General features: G+C 46.1%; 1 protein-coding gene across 2 annotated transcripts in view; it reads right to left on the bottom strand.

Annotated features, from left to right (window-relative positions):
* Window positions 1-11,880, bottom strand: part of LOC141935999 (kinesin-like protein KIF20B) — a 195,723-nt gene that overhangs the window by 74,268 nt on the left and 109,575 nt on the right. The window lies entirely within an intron of this gene.

The following is an 11,880-nucleotide window of genomic DNA, read 5'->3' as shown; positions in this document are numbered from 1 at the left end:
ACGGCTCCTTCCTTTAATTCACAAGCCTCGCGGAGATGTGGGGAGGCAGGGAGAAAAAACTTTAATGTACACAGTAACCTAGTCGCAGCGGGGACAATCAGAAAAGACTCATGCTGCTTACTTGCACTTCTGGCAACATTACAGAAGCAGACAGGTTTCTTCTGCGTGGAATATGAGTTTCTCCAAGATTATTAGTAGGAAGACATGCCCCCAGTAGGAAAGGAGCAGAGATACCTGCGCACAGTAATTGTGTTCTCGCAGTCTGAGGCTGTGGGACGTGGCGATGGTGCTTATCCACCTTCTCCACATCCTCGTCATGAAACACCAGTTCATGGATGGTATACGCAGCTGAGCTGGAAATGTGAAATGCTGAAGATATTACCCTATGCTGAAGTCGAAAGCTAATTGCCCATCATGACAATTCCCAGTAGACTTCATATGTCTGAAGTCTCCGTATGAACACTCATTCCAGGGGTTAAAGAGCCCTACTGACAGATGGGATGTCAGGAAGGAGACATAATTGTACAACATAAGTGGTAACCCGTGCAGCTTGGGAAAAGAATAGGACACAGCTCCTGCATCTTCAAAGAAATAGCTGTGGCCAGGCCTTTGAACTTCTATCGGGAAAGATCACCCCACCAAGAAGGCAGCAATGCAACGTGGTGTTCCTTCATACAAATGCTGTCTTCACCCCTCCTTTCTGTTGTACCCCTTCTCTCGTCCTAAAGTCATCTGAAAGTCCTACCCCTTGGGGATGGTTCCATGAAATGCCCTGATGAAGAACGTAAACAGCGTGTGAACACCAAACATCATACTGCAGTGTGATGGCAACAGAGAGTGTGCACACAAAGGCTTCCTCTCCTCTTTCTACACAGCGGTTGGAGTAACTTTTATGAAAGTTCTTCAGCAATTGCGCTTCAGTGGTTTGGATGCTTGTAGTACCTGCAAAATCTGTTGAAGGCAGAATAAATGATGTGAAATGAATGTCAGATGTTTCAGACTGGATCCACACCCGAACAGTGCCTGCAGTTTTAGTGTCCACGTTCACGTGCAGTAGGGAATTCAAGGTGATTTTGTAAGATAAAAGGTTGTGGGTTTTTTCAGTAAGAGACCTTCCCTGTAACTTTTCTCAGCCAAAGAAATTAAAAGATATCTCAGTTTAAGGTGAGTAGGCTACACAGATATGTCTCAGTATCATTTTCATGCTGCCTTGTTATGATGAAATACCAGAAATGCTCATCTTCTTTCACCAGTCATTGCAAATAAAATGGATTAAAAATATAAAAAGCTCTTTATGTTTACTTGATGGACTTTTCCTTTACCTTTTAGAAGGTGAAGGTTAAGGACTTCAGTTACCTTTTAGCTTCTAAGTACCAGAGCACCAGAGATGATTTTGACAAAATCCCCAAATATAGTCCTTGGAACTACAAGCCTGTGTTTGCAGTGTTTCCCTCCGATTTTTTTTTTTTTTTTTTTTTTTTAATGATCAGTAAATAGCAGTTCTGTCTAAAAGCTGCTCAAAATTTGTGTTGATTAACTTTTTTTAGACTTCGTAGGATGCAGGAGAAATGGCAAGCTCTGCCCTGAATATGTTCCTATTTGCTAGCCTACTGGTACTTATTTTTAAATGAGGAGCTAGTTAAATAACTACATGTACCCTTCACATTAACGTTATTTCATCACTTTCATTATTGTGTAACGCTCTAACAGAGAATTAAAACTAAATATCTTAGATGGACTTGCAGTGATGTATTGTGGTCACTGGAGACAGTTTAAACGGTGCAGACAGCTGAGTGAGGTTTCTGTGCTGTCTTTATCTCTTTGTGTCCACGAAGCGTTTAGTTCTTATTATAGCTTACTTATGCAGCCTAGGAAGGGATTTTTTTTCCCTTAACTTAGACAATTGGCTGATCAAGGACAGCTCTTTAAGAGAGGTTGAGAGATCTGTAATAAATTGTCAAAGACCTGTGAAGCCAGTTTCGTGATGAATTATCCCAAGACCCATGCAGTCCCCAGCATTGCAACTGGAATTCACGGGAGCCTGGCCTGACACGTCTCAGGAGAAAGTCTTAGTCCTTCAAGTGAAAGCCTGAGAAACTTGGCATGACAGAGCGTATAAGGTAAAGCCATGATGATCTGCCAAGACTATTGTAGAAATTTTGTGCTTACTGGCCTCAACTATATTTCTCACTCGTATTGTTCCTCCTCCAGTGCATCTCTAAGTCTATTGACATGGTGAGATATGGATGGACCAATAGGACAGGTGAACTTTTTTAATTATCTATGTGCCACACTTCTCTTGCAATGAATACCATGGGTTGATCTTTGTGTCTGTCCATAACCTTACTGATGTGAGTAATTCCGCCGATGGGAGCAGAACCTGCCCCTCTCCCCGTTCATGGCAGCGCCGGTGCAGAGTGGGCAGGGAAGAGGGGATTTGCTGCCACTGGCATCACACGAGGTGGGAGCAGTACTTAATGGGGGCTGCCACCCCATCACCACCCCACAGCGTCTCTATCCACTGTATCGGTTCCAGGGTAAAAGAAAGCACGTACAAATGTGCCTGCAGAATCAGAGCTCAGCGTTCGCTTTACTGCAGTTGGGTTTTTTGACTCTCAGGTGTATTTGGATCGAGGTGAACTGAACAAGGCTCAGAGGGATCCATAACATCTTCTGGAAAAAAATAACATCTTAAAATATCTTTACATAAAATTGTAATGACATTGAAGTGTTTTCAGTAGAGACTTTCCAGTGTAGAAAACGTGTTGCTTCGGGAAGCCAAGACTCTCCCTTTTAGGGTAACATTCCTAATTTTTTTCTCTAAGAGTGTTCTTCCATCTTAAACCTACCATTAGAGCAAGAATACTCTATTCCTATATGCTGAGCTAATTTATCTTGTGATAGAAGTTTCATGGTTTTGGAGAGTGACAAAGGAGAACATGTTGCTGTGGCAGAGAGACTGGAATCAAATCATTACCCACTGAATCAGTCAGCTAATCAGGGGATTAAAGGTTAAAAAAAATCCGTGTGAGGTGCATTAATGAAATGTTTGTATGTGACACGGCAAGATCTGAATGACAGATGTGTCTCCTGCCTTGCAATATCATACGGATAAAGCATCAGCCTAGATTTTATAGTTCTCTATTATTTGTATTGCTGTGTTTTCTAAAAACCTGAGAAAGATTGCGTGTTATTTTACAGTGTGTTTATAAGCTTTGGAAAGACGGTCAGGAAAGCGAAGAAAATATGTATTCTGATGACTATAATAAATCCGAGGAAAGAGCAATGGAAGCAAACTCAGAGAAACGTCTGTTGGCAGATGATGTGTTGTGTATTGTATGATGTATCCGTGGGACGCGTACGACACTTCATACAGGAACGGCAGCAGCCGTGTCTGCACACACAGCACTAGAGTGAGAATTCACGTCCTGCACAAAGATATTTTGGTTATGCCCAGGAGCCAGTCTGCCCAGTGATTAATATTAGTGCTATCCTTCCCTTTTGACTGAAGCCCCTCTGGAGGGGGAGGCAACCAGTAGCTTCAGCATCAGGTTACTAATGTTGCTGACATACAGAGGAACTGTCGCTAAAGCTGCAAGGTTTAACCAGATGGGTAACCACAGTACGCTGTTCCTCCAGAAGGGTGTTCACAGCCCCACACAATGCAGCATCCCCTGGCTGAGGCACTTATGTTCTGTTTGAAGAGCAGGGATGATGCACTGGATTAACCCACAAGGGCCTCCAGCATCCCACATGATCAGTCATCCCTGCAGGGACCCTGCACAGTTGTCTCTGCAGAGCTTGGGAGGCAGCGGAGAAAAAATTTGTTTTCCTCCCGCTGAAGGTGTGGGAAGATCTTTTTATTGAAATAAACATTTCACAGGAATAGGTAACTGATGATGAAAGAAATTTCATTATGTAAAACCAATATTTCTTAAAAATACATGTACACCTACTCATATTTATTTGTTTTTGTGCATGGTGTGAGACAGGTAGTTTTTGGAGGACTAACATGTAGTTGTTTGACAGTATTACCAGCGCTGAAAACTTACACACTTCTCAAATTCTTGCAATTCTGAGTAAAATTAACGCCAGTCATTTACAATTAAATGCTAATTTTTAGTTGAGTTGGGTAGGGGCTTTTTAATAGAAGCAATATGAGAGGGTGATCCTGGTGGTCCTGTTTCATCTGCATGTGAACCACGTCTAGCCTTGCATGAGACCAGGGCTATTGCAAGCAGCTTCTTTCCGCTGTAGCTGGGCCTGAATTTCTGAGTTCTGCACTGCATGAGTTGTGCACTGACGCTGCGTTCAAGATGCCAAAGCACACGTAGGGTAATTCTGTATGCACCAGTGCTGGGCTCCAGGGGGGCCAAAGGCTGCTGGGGCTGACCCAGACACCAGGGGGTTGTGTCCCAGCTGTCTTCTCCTTGTGGAAAAGAAACGGAGCTATTTCAGTGAAGGAAGATGAAGAGGAATGTGCATCTTAGAGAACGTGTCAGGTATTAGCCTGGGAAATGAGAGTTTGGGTTTGTGTCCTGAAGCAGGTCTTAGTGCTCCCACACTCAGTCAGGTGTGGAAACCACTGGGGCGCTGGCTGTTCTTAGGAAGGCTGGTTCGTTTTCCCTCTCTGGTTCTGTTGGAGCCTGAAATTTCATGCTGGATGTTAGAAATGAGTGTTCTGCCATACGCTGAGTGTACACTTCCTCTTCCGAAAATGGATTTTTGGTGGAATCCAGTTAACTGATTTTAACTATTTTGACATTTTGCAATAAAAATAAAATAACAAAGAATCACAAATTTTCTACCTGGGTCTACAGGTCAAATTAATCCCACGTCAGAGATGTAGGCTTTATAGCAGTCCTTATCCCCAAGCAGGGAAAATTAAATTTGCAAGATTTCTGTGTCTTAAAAAATAAATAAATTTGGAAATTTATTTTTAATTAATCTATAGAGCATTGGGAATTAAATGATATAAGAGAACGGCACTTTTTTTAATAGGGAAATGGTTGCATATTTTTCGCCCACTCCTTTTGGTCAAATTCAGGAAGGTTGCCTGTTGTGTTAGTTCTTCATCATCTCACTCTGTACAAGTGATTTCATGCCACTGGGTGCGGTATAAATACAGGACAAAAAGATGAAGCTATTCCCAGAAGTTACAGCATTTGTGAAAAAAAAAAAAAAAAAAAAAAGGAAAACTTAATTACTCTGGGAATTAGATAGTGGAAATGAAAGGTAAATAATTTGGGGCAATGTTCCTAGTAGGCACTAATTAAGTCCAAGATGTGCGAAAGTGTTCGGTGTCTGGCAGGACTGAACTCTATAATGCTGAAACAACCATGATACTGGTGAGCAGTGGGAGTTGTGTTAAAGCCTTTTCTTCATTTTGTTTGTTCTTACAGGATGGAAAAGGGCAGAGTATGGAGCAGCTAGGAGCACAGCATGTGTTTTGCGTACACAGAAAAGCAAACAAAATAGAAATAGCAAGGCATGAGAAAAATTGCATTGATACTTTAGTCATACATCAGCTTATGAATACTGTATTGGTCTGTTTCTCTTCCGGCACCAAGATAAGATTGGTGTTACATGCATGGAGCGTCCTCAGCTATTGGATGCAAGGATTCATGATTGGAGCATGGGGACTGGTAGTCAAGAAATCCCAAATCGTAAGTTGGACAAAACACTCCTGGCTTTCTTTTCTTGCTTTCCCTAGCTGTTATTGTGACCAGAGAGATACTTTATGCTTGCAAGTCTTACGCGTCTGATGTCAAGTGTCTATTGGACAACTGAAGTGATTTTAAAATGTTGTATGTGCAGAAGAGCTGCTGCCTGTTCTTCTGGTCCATGAGTGTCCCTTTCACACTGTTGCATTTTTTTGCTTTGCAGTATTTGTATTACTGTGGCAGCCAAAGCCAAGCTAAGTGTTTTGTCAGACCCTGCATAAGCGTGCTGCAGGAGATAGTGCCTGTGTTTCTGGAACCAGTGTCTGCTCTGCAGATCGGGGCTGGGTGCCACTGTGTGCTGATGGCTCCCTCCGCCATCCCCAGGGGCCTTCTGCCTCCTCCTGGCATCGGCAGCCTTGCATCCTCCCTCTCCCTGCCGAGTAATGTGCCTTCCCCTCCAGAGCCTGGGGGGTGTCTCTGCATCTCAGGGGTGTGAGAGAGTCCTCTGCCGATGTATGTTATTGAAGACAGTAATGGAAAAAATAATAAAAGGAATCAGTTCCTTAGGAAAATGGAGTTTTCCCAAGTGTCAAGTCCTGGTCCCAGTTTCATCCTACCTCCCACATGGTTTTTGTAGGAGAGAGGGAAAGTAGGAAAAACAAGTCACGTAGCTACACATCATGACAATAGATAATAGTAAGCAGCTTTAGGGGCCTTTCCTGTCGAAATGCTGCCACTCTCCCTGACAATTTGGGCATGCTGACTGAGAAGGATAGAAAGGAGAACTGAGCTGGTACAAGGAAATGCAGTGTACTGTACTTAAAGAAATTGAGATTACCGTCTTCTTGAGGAAAACATTTAATTAACCAACTTTGCTTTACAGCTTTAAAAAGGCATAATTTTCCTTGTCATCTCCTGATGACATTTGTGTCAAGGAAGTGCTTCTGAAGTAAAGTATGCTTCCAAGTTTATAAGACATGGGGTTTGATACGGTTCCTGCTGTCATCTGTTGGAGCATCTCTCACTGGCCTTATTGGAGATGAATTCAAGCATGGGAGTAATGAGAAGGACCTGTTTGCTTTTATATTCTCACTTAAAATCTGCTTAGGGTCTTATGAATACTCTAATACCGACCTGCTTTCCCCCCTAGTTACCATTTTCAGGTACAAATCCACCACTAAAGACCCATTTCTGTGCCAGCATGTGGCTTGGCCAAGCCCTGTTAGACAGTTACCATACTGCAGTCCAGAGCAGTAGCTGTTGAACTCTTGCATGTTTTTTGAGCTTTTGGAGTCCAGCAGTCTCAGATTTGCCTTCTACCTTCAAATCTACTTTTTTTTATTTGTGGGGTAGGGGGGGAGGGAGAGAGAAAGAAACATGAAGAAATCAGGCAGGTAAACAGGCTTTGCACAGGGATTTTTAACACACCACTGCTTTTATTTAAAGCATGCTGTTGTTTCTATTTAGCAGCTTTGCTGCCAAGCTCCAAACCCAATCTAGTTCAAGCTTCCCTTGGGAGTCCTCTTTACTGAATTTGTGGTGAGTCAGGAAGTATTTCTACCTGCCTCAGTGTGCTTCTGGGACAAGAGGAGCCGAAGAGGAGAAGCACTTTAGCCTTTCTGTTTCCGGAACTGATCTGACTTGCTCCCACCAGGCAATCAGATACTCCTGTGGGGGTGACTTACCCCTGTGGCTGCCTCCATGACAAGCTGGCACTCCTCAGCAGGGGTTATCTCACAGTCCGGGCCAACCGCCTCTTGGTTTCATAGCAAATAGGTCAAAGACCGTCCTTTCAGGCTCAGGGTTGTGCACTGCCAGTTTGCAGCTGAAGGCACAATTCATCATGCCCCTCATTCAGGGCTAGCTGTCTCCTTGCTGCCCCTCTTCCAGCTCGGTGAGTCCATGTTCGCTAGCAGGCTGGATTGCTTATGTGCAGAAAGGCGTTGCAGATGCTCTCCCGAAAGCTGTGTGTGACACTAAACGCTAATTTTTCAATTATAAAAGTTCAGTGGAGAATGCAATGCTCTTTGATAGTGTCCTGGTTTAGCTAGGATAGGGTTAAGTTTCCCCAGCAGCAGGGGGAAGCTCTAGCCGGGTTATTCATATACCATGCTGATGTCACCTCCGGGCACCATAGCGCGGGAGAATCGGTGATCGCGTGGGTTTGTGCAGCCGGTCTTCTCACTGCTGTATTGGTACATACCTGGTCTGTTCATTGTTATCACTGTTATCATTGTTGTTTGTTGTGTTGCTGTTGCTCTGTTGTATTAAACCTGTCCTTATCTCAGCCCCGGGGTTTGTATTTCACTCCCTTTGTGGGGGAGGGGCAGTGGCCGCGTGGTCTCAGACCCCGGCAGGGACTAAACCACCACAACTTTTGGCGCCCAACGTGGGGCACAAGAGGGCTGAAATGAGGACAAAAGGAGAAGGTGTGTTAGAGCAATCTGTTAGGTGTAATTTTTCTGTTTGTATTTGTATTGTTTGATAAGAAACGTTTGCAATGTTGGCCAAGTTGCTTGTGTGGTGGGGCTGGATTAATCCTTATATCCATTGTGCATTCCCAGTGCTGATGTTTGTTTTCGGTGGAAAATGTGTCAAGGGTCTTGTTTTGCTGTACTGGCTGCAGACTGCTTATAATGTGCTCTTATCACTGCTTGTGGGGGTGAACCCGTACCTGTTTGCTGCCTGGGCTTTTGTTAAGGGTCTCACCCCCTCTATGGGTGAGCCAGGGGAAGAGATCCTCTCGGTTTTTGAGAGTTTCACTATCCCTGGAGCACCCAGGCCAGTGTGCTTGCGGCACTGTGCTTTCTAAACGTCTGCCTGATCTTGTTTTGGGCCATGCGGTACTTCTCCAACAATAGCACCACCCGGAAACCTTCCAGGCTAGCATATTTGCACCTGGCTGCTCCAATGCTGGGATAGTGGAGCTGCTGGTTTGGAATTGGAGGGGAGAGAGGCCAAGCAGGTGGGACCTTTAGCCAAGCAGGCTGGTATTGACAAGGCAATAGGGAAACAGGCTCAAACCCTCAGCCTTTGGAGGTGACTCCTGCTCGGTGTGAGGGAGAGGTGTCGGGTACGACTTGAAGGACTCAGACAGAACGGCCTGTACTGCTCCGTTGTTAGAGGGGGACGTACTGGAACTTGTAGGCTACAAACCTTGGGAGGCCTGATAAAGGGAAGAGAAAAGCGCTGAGAGAAGTGCTGATATGGTGAAGAATTGCTAACCTGTGAGTCATGCTTGATAAAGGGCCGAAGATGGTGCAGACAGCAAGGAATTTAGAGTTTTTTACAGGAGTGGCTTAGTTGCTATTAGTCCAATTGCTAAAGGTTAAGTAGCTACCAATTAGCGCGCGCTGATAAGAATTCTGAAGCATAGCAATCAATCAATTTAACACACGCATCTTCTGATTTTCTATAAAAATGAGTGTTACATGTAATAAAGTGGAGAACTTTGCTTGCATCAAGCCTGACTCCCGTCTCTCAATCGCAGCAAATCATCTCTCAATCGCGGCAGAGAGGTACCCCTACAAGGATGATGTTCTATGTCGGTTAGGCAAGTGGACCGACATGGAGAAAGGCATTCAAAACCTCAGGGAATTGGCTGTGTTTGACATGGTCTATGGTGATCTGAATGATGAGCCGTCACCAACAGATCCAGATCAGGCCGCTTGCACACAGTTGATGTGATGGAAGTTCCTGCAAAGTGGACCAGAGGCACATTCCAAAGCATTAGCAGTAGCGTCCTGGTGGTGAGACACCCAGACTCAGACAGTGGATGAAGTGATTATCCAGCTCCAGCAATATGAGGGAAGTCTCCCTTCCTCCCAACATGCTTTGGTTTCAGCTGTAGAGGAACTGTCTCAGAGGCTCCAGAAAGTGGAACAGGACATGTCCTACATTCCACCTGCACGGGCCGATGTCTCAGCTATTAGAGGCAGGTGCTTCCCCACCCAAGAGAAGGGCAGTGGAAGATACACACCACGGGGCACCCTGTGGTTCTTCCTCTGCAACCATGGGGAAAACATGAGGAGGTGGCATGGACAGCTCACTCCCACCCTAGCTGCACGAGTACAGCATCTGAAAGGGAAGACCACCATGAAAGGAGAGTCTTCCAAGAGAGACGCAGCTCCAGTGTCCAGTCGGAAATCCCCCAGACAGAATAGAATGGCCAACATTATGCTTGACCCTCTTGAGGGGACCAGGAAGTCATTCTTGCAGGAGTCACTCTTAGATCAAGTGAGTGATGGTGAGCAGGATTAGAGGGGCCCTGCCTCCAGCCAGGTGGAGGAAAGGGATAATCGGATTTACTGGAAGGTGTGGATCCGATGGCCTGGCACATCAGAACCACAAGAATACAAGGCCTTGGTAGACACTGGCGCACAGTGCACCTTGATGCCATCAAGCTACAGTGGGGTTGAACCCATATGCATCTCTGGAGTGACAGGGGGATCCCAACAGCTGACCCTATTAGAGGCTGAAATAAGCTTAACTGGGAAGGACTGGCATAAGCACCCCATTGTGACTGGCCCAGATGCCCCGTGCATCCTAGGTATAGACTACCTCAGGAGAGGGTACTTTAAAGACCCAAAAGGGTACCAGTGGGCCTTTGGTATAGCTGCCCTGGAGGAGATTGAGCAATTGTCCACCTTACCCGGCCTCTCAGAGGACCCCTCGGTGGTGGGGTCACTTAAGGTTGAAGAGCAGCAAGTGCCAATTGCTACCAAGAACGGTGCACCGGCGGCAGTACTGCACTAACCTAGATTCCCTGGTCCCCATCCATCAGCTGATCCGTCGACTAGAAAGCCAGGAGGTGATCAGCAAGACTCACTCACCTTTCAACAGCCCTATATGGCCAGTGAGAAAACCTAATGGCGAATGGAGACTGACCGTGGACTACCGTGGCCTGAATGAAGTTACGCCAGCGATGAGTGCTGCAGTGCCGGACATGCTAGAGCTCCAGTATGAGCTGGAGTCGAAGGCAGCCAAGTGGTACGCCACGATTGACATCGCTAACGCGTTCTTCTCCATCCCAATAGCACCAGAGTGCAGGCCACAGTTTGCGTTCACTTGGAGGGGTATCCAGTACACCTAGAATCGATTGCCCCAGGGGTGGAAACACAGCTCCACCATTTGCCATAGACTGGTCCATACTGCACTGGAGAAAGGTGGGGCTCCAGAACACCTGCAGTTCATTGATGATATCATTGTATGGGGGGACACAGCTGAGGAAGTCTTTGAGAAAGGAAAGAAGGTAATTGAAATCCTCCTGCAGGCTGGTTTTGCCATCAAGCGACAGAAGGTTAAGGGGCCTGGAAGGGAGATTCAGTTCCTAGGAATAAAATGGCAAGATGGGCGTCGCCACATCCCAATGGAGGTGATAAACAAGATAACAGCCATGGCCCCACCAACCACCAAAATGGAGACTCAGTCTTTCCTGGGCGCTGTGGGGTTCTGGAGGATGCACATCCCAAACTACAGCCTGATTGTGAGCCCTCTCTACCACATAACCCGCAAGAAGAACGATTTTAAATGGGGCCCTGAGCAACAACAAGCCTTTGAACAAATTAAGCAGGAGATTACCCAGGCAGTGGCTCTCGGGCCAGTCCGGACAGGGCAGGAGATTAAGAACGTGCTCTACACCGCAGCCAGGGAGAATGGCCCTTCCTGGAGCCTTTGGCAGAGAGCAGATGGGGAATCCCAAGGCCAACCTCTAGGCTTTTGGAGCCGGGGATACAAAGGCTCTGAAGCTAACTATACCCTGACTGAGAAGGAGATACTGGCAGCATACGAAGGAATTCGAGCTGCCTCAGAAGTGGTCAGCACTGAGACACAGCTCCTCCTGGCATCCTGACTGCCGGTGCTGGGATGGATGTTCAAAGGAAAGTCTCCCTCCACACATCATGCGACAGATGCCATGTGGAGTAAATGGGTTGCGTTGATAACACAACGGGCTCGAATAGGGAACCTCGACCCCCCAGGATTAGTGGAAGTGATCATAAACTGGCCAGAGAGCAAAGATTCTGGGATGTCACCAGAACAGGAGGTGAAACGTGCTGAGGGAGGCCCCACCATATAACGAGCTGCTAGAGGAGGAGAAGCGATATGCCCTGTTCACTGATGGGTCTTGTCGCATTGTGGGAAAACATCGACGATGGAAGGCTGCGGTGTGGCATCCCACACGATGAACCACTGAAGCTGTTGAGGGACAAGGTGAATC

Source organism: Strix uralensis, chromosome 30 (genome assembly GCF_047716275.1).
Source record: "Strix uralensis isolate ZFMK-TIS-50842 chromosome 30, bStrUra1, whole genome shotgun sequence".
Classification (NCBI taxonomy): Eukaryota; Metazoa; Chordata; class Aves; order Strigiformes; family Strigidae; genus Strix; species Strix uralensis.
This window is presented reverse-complemented; position numbering and strand designations above follow the sequence as displayed.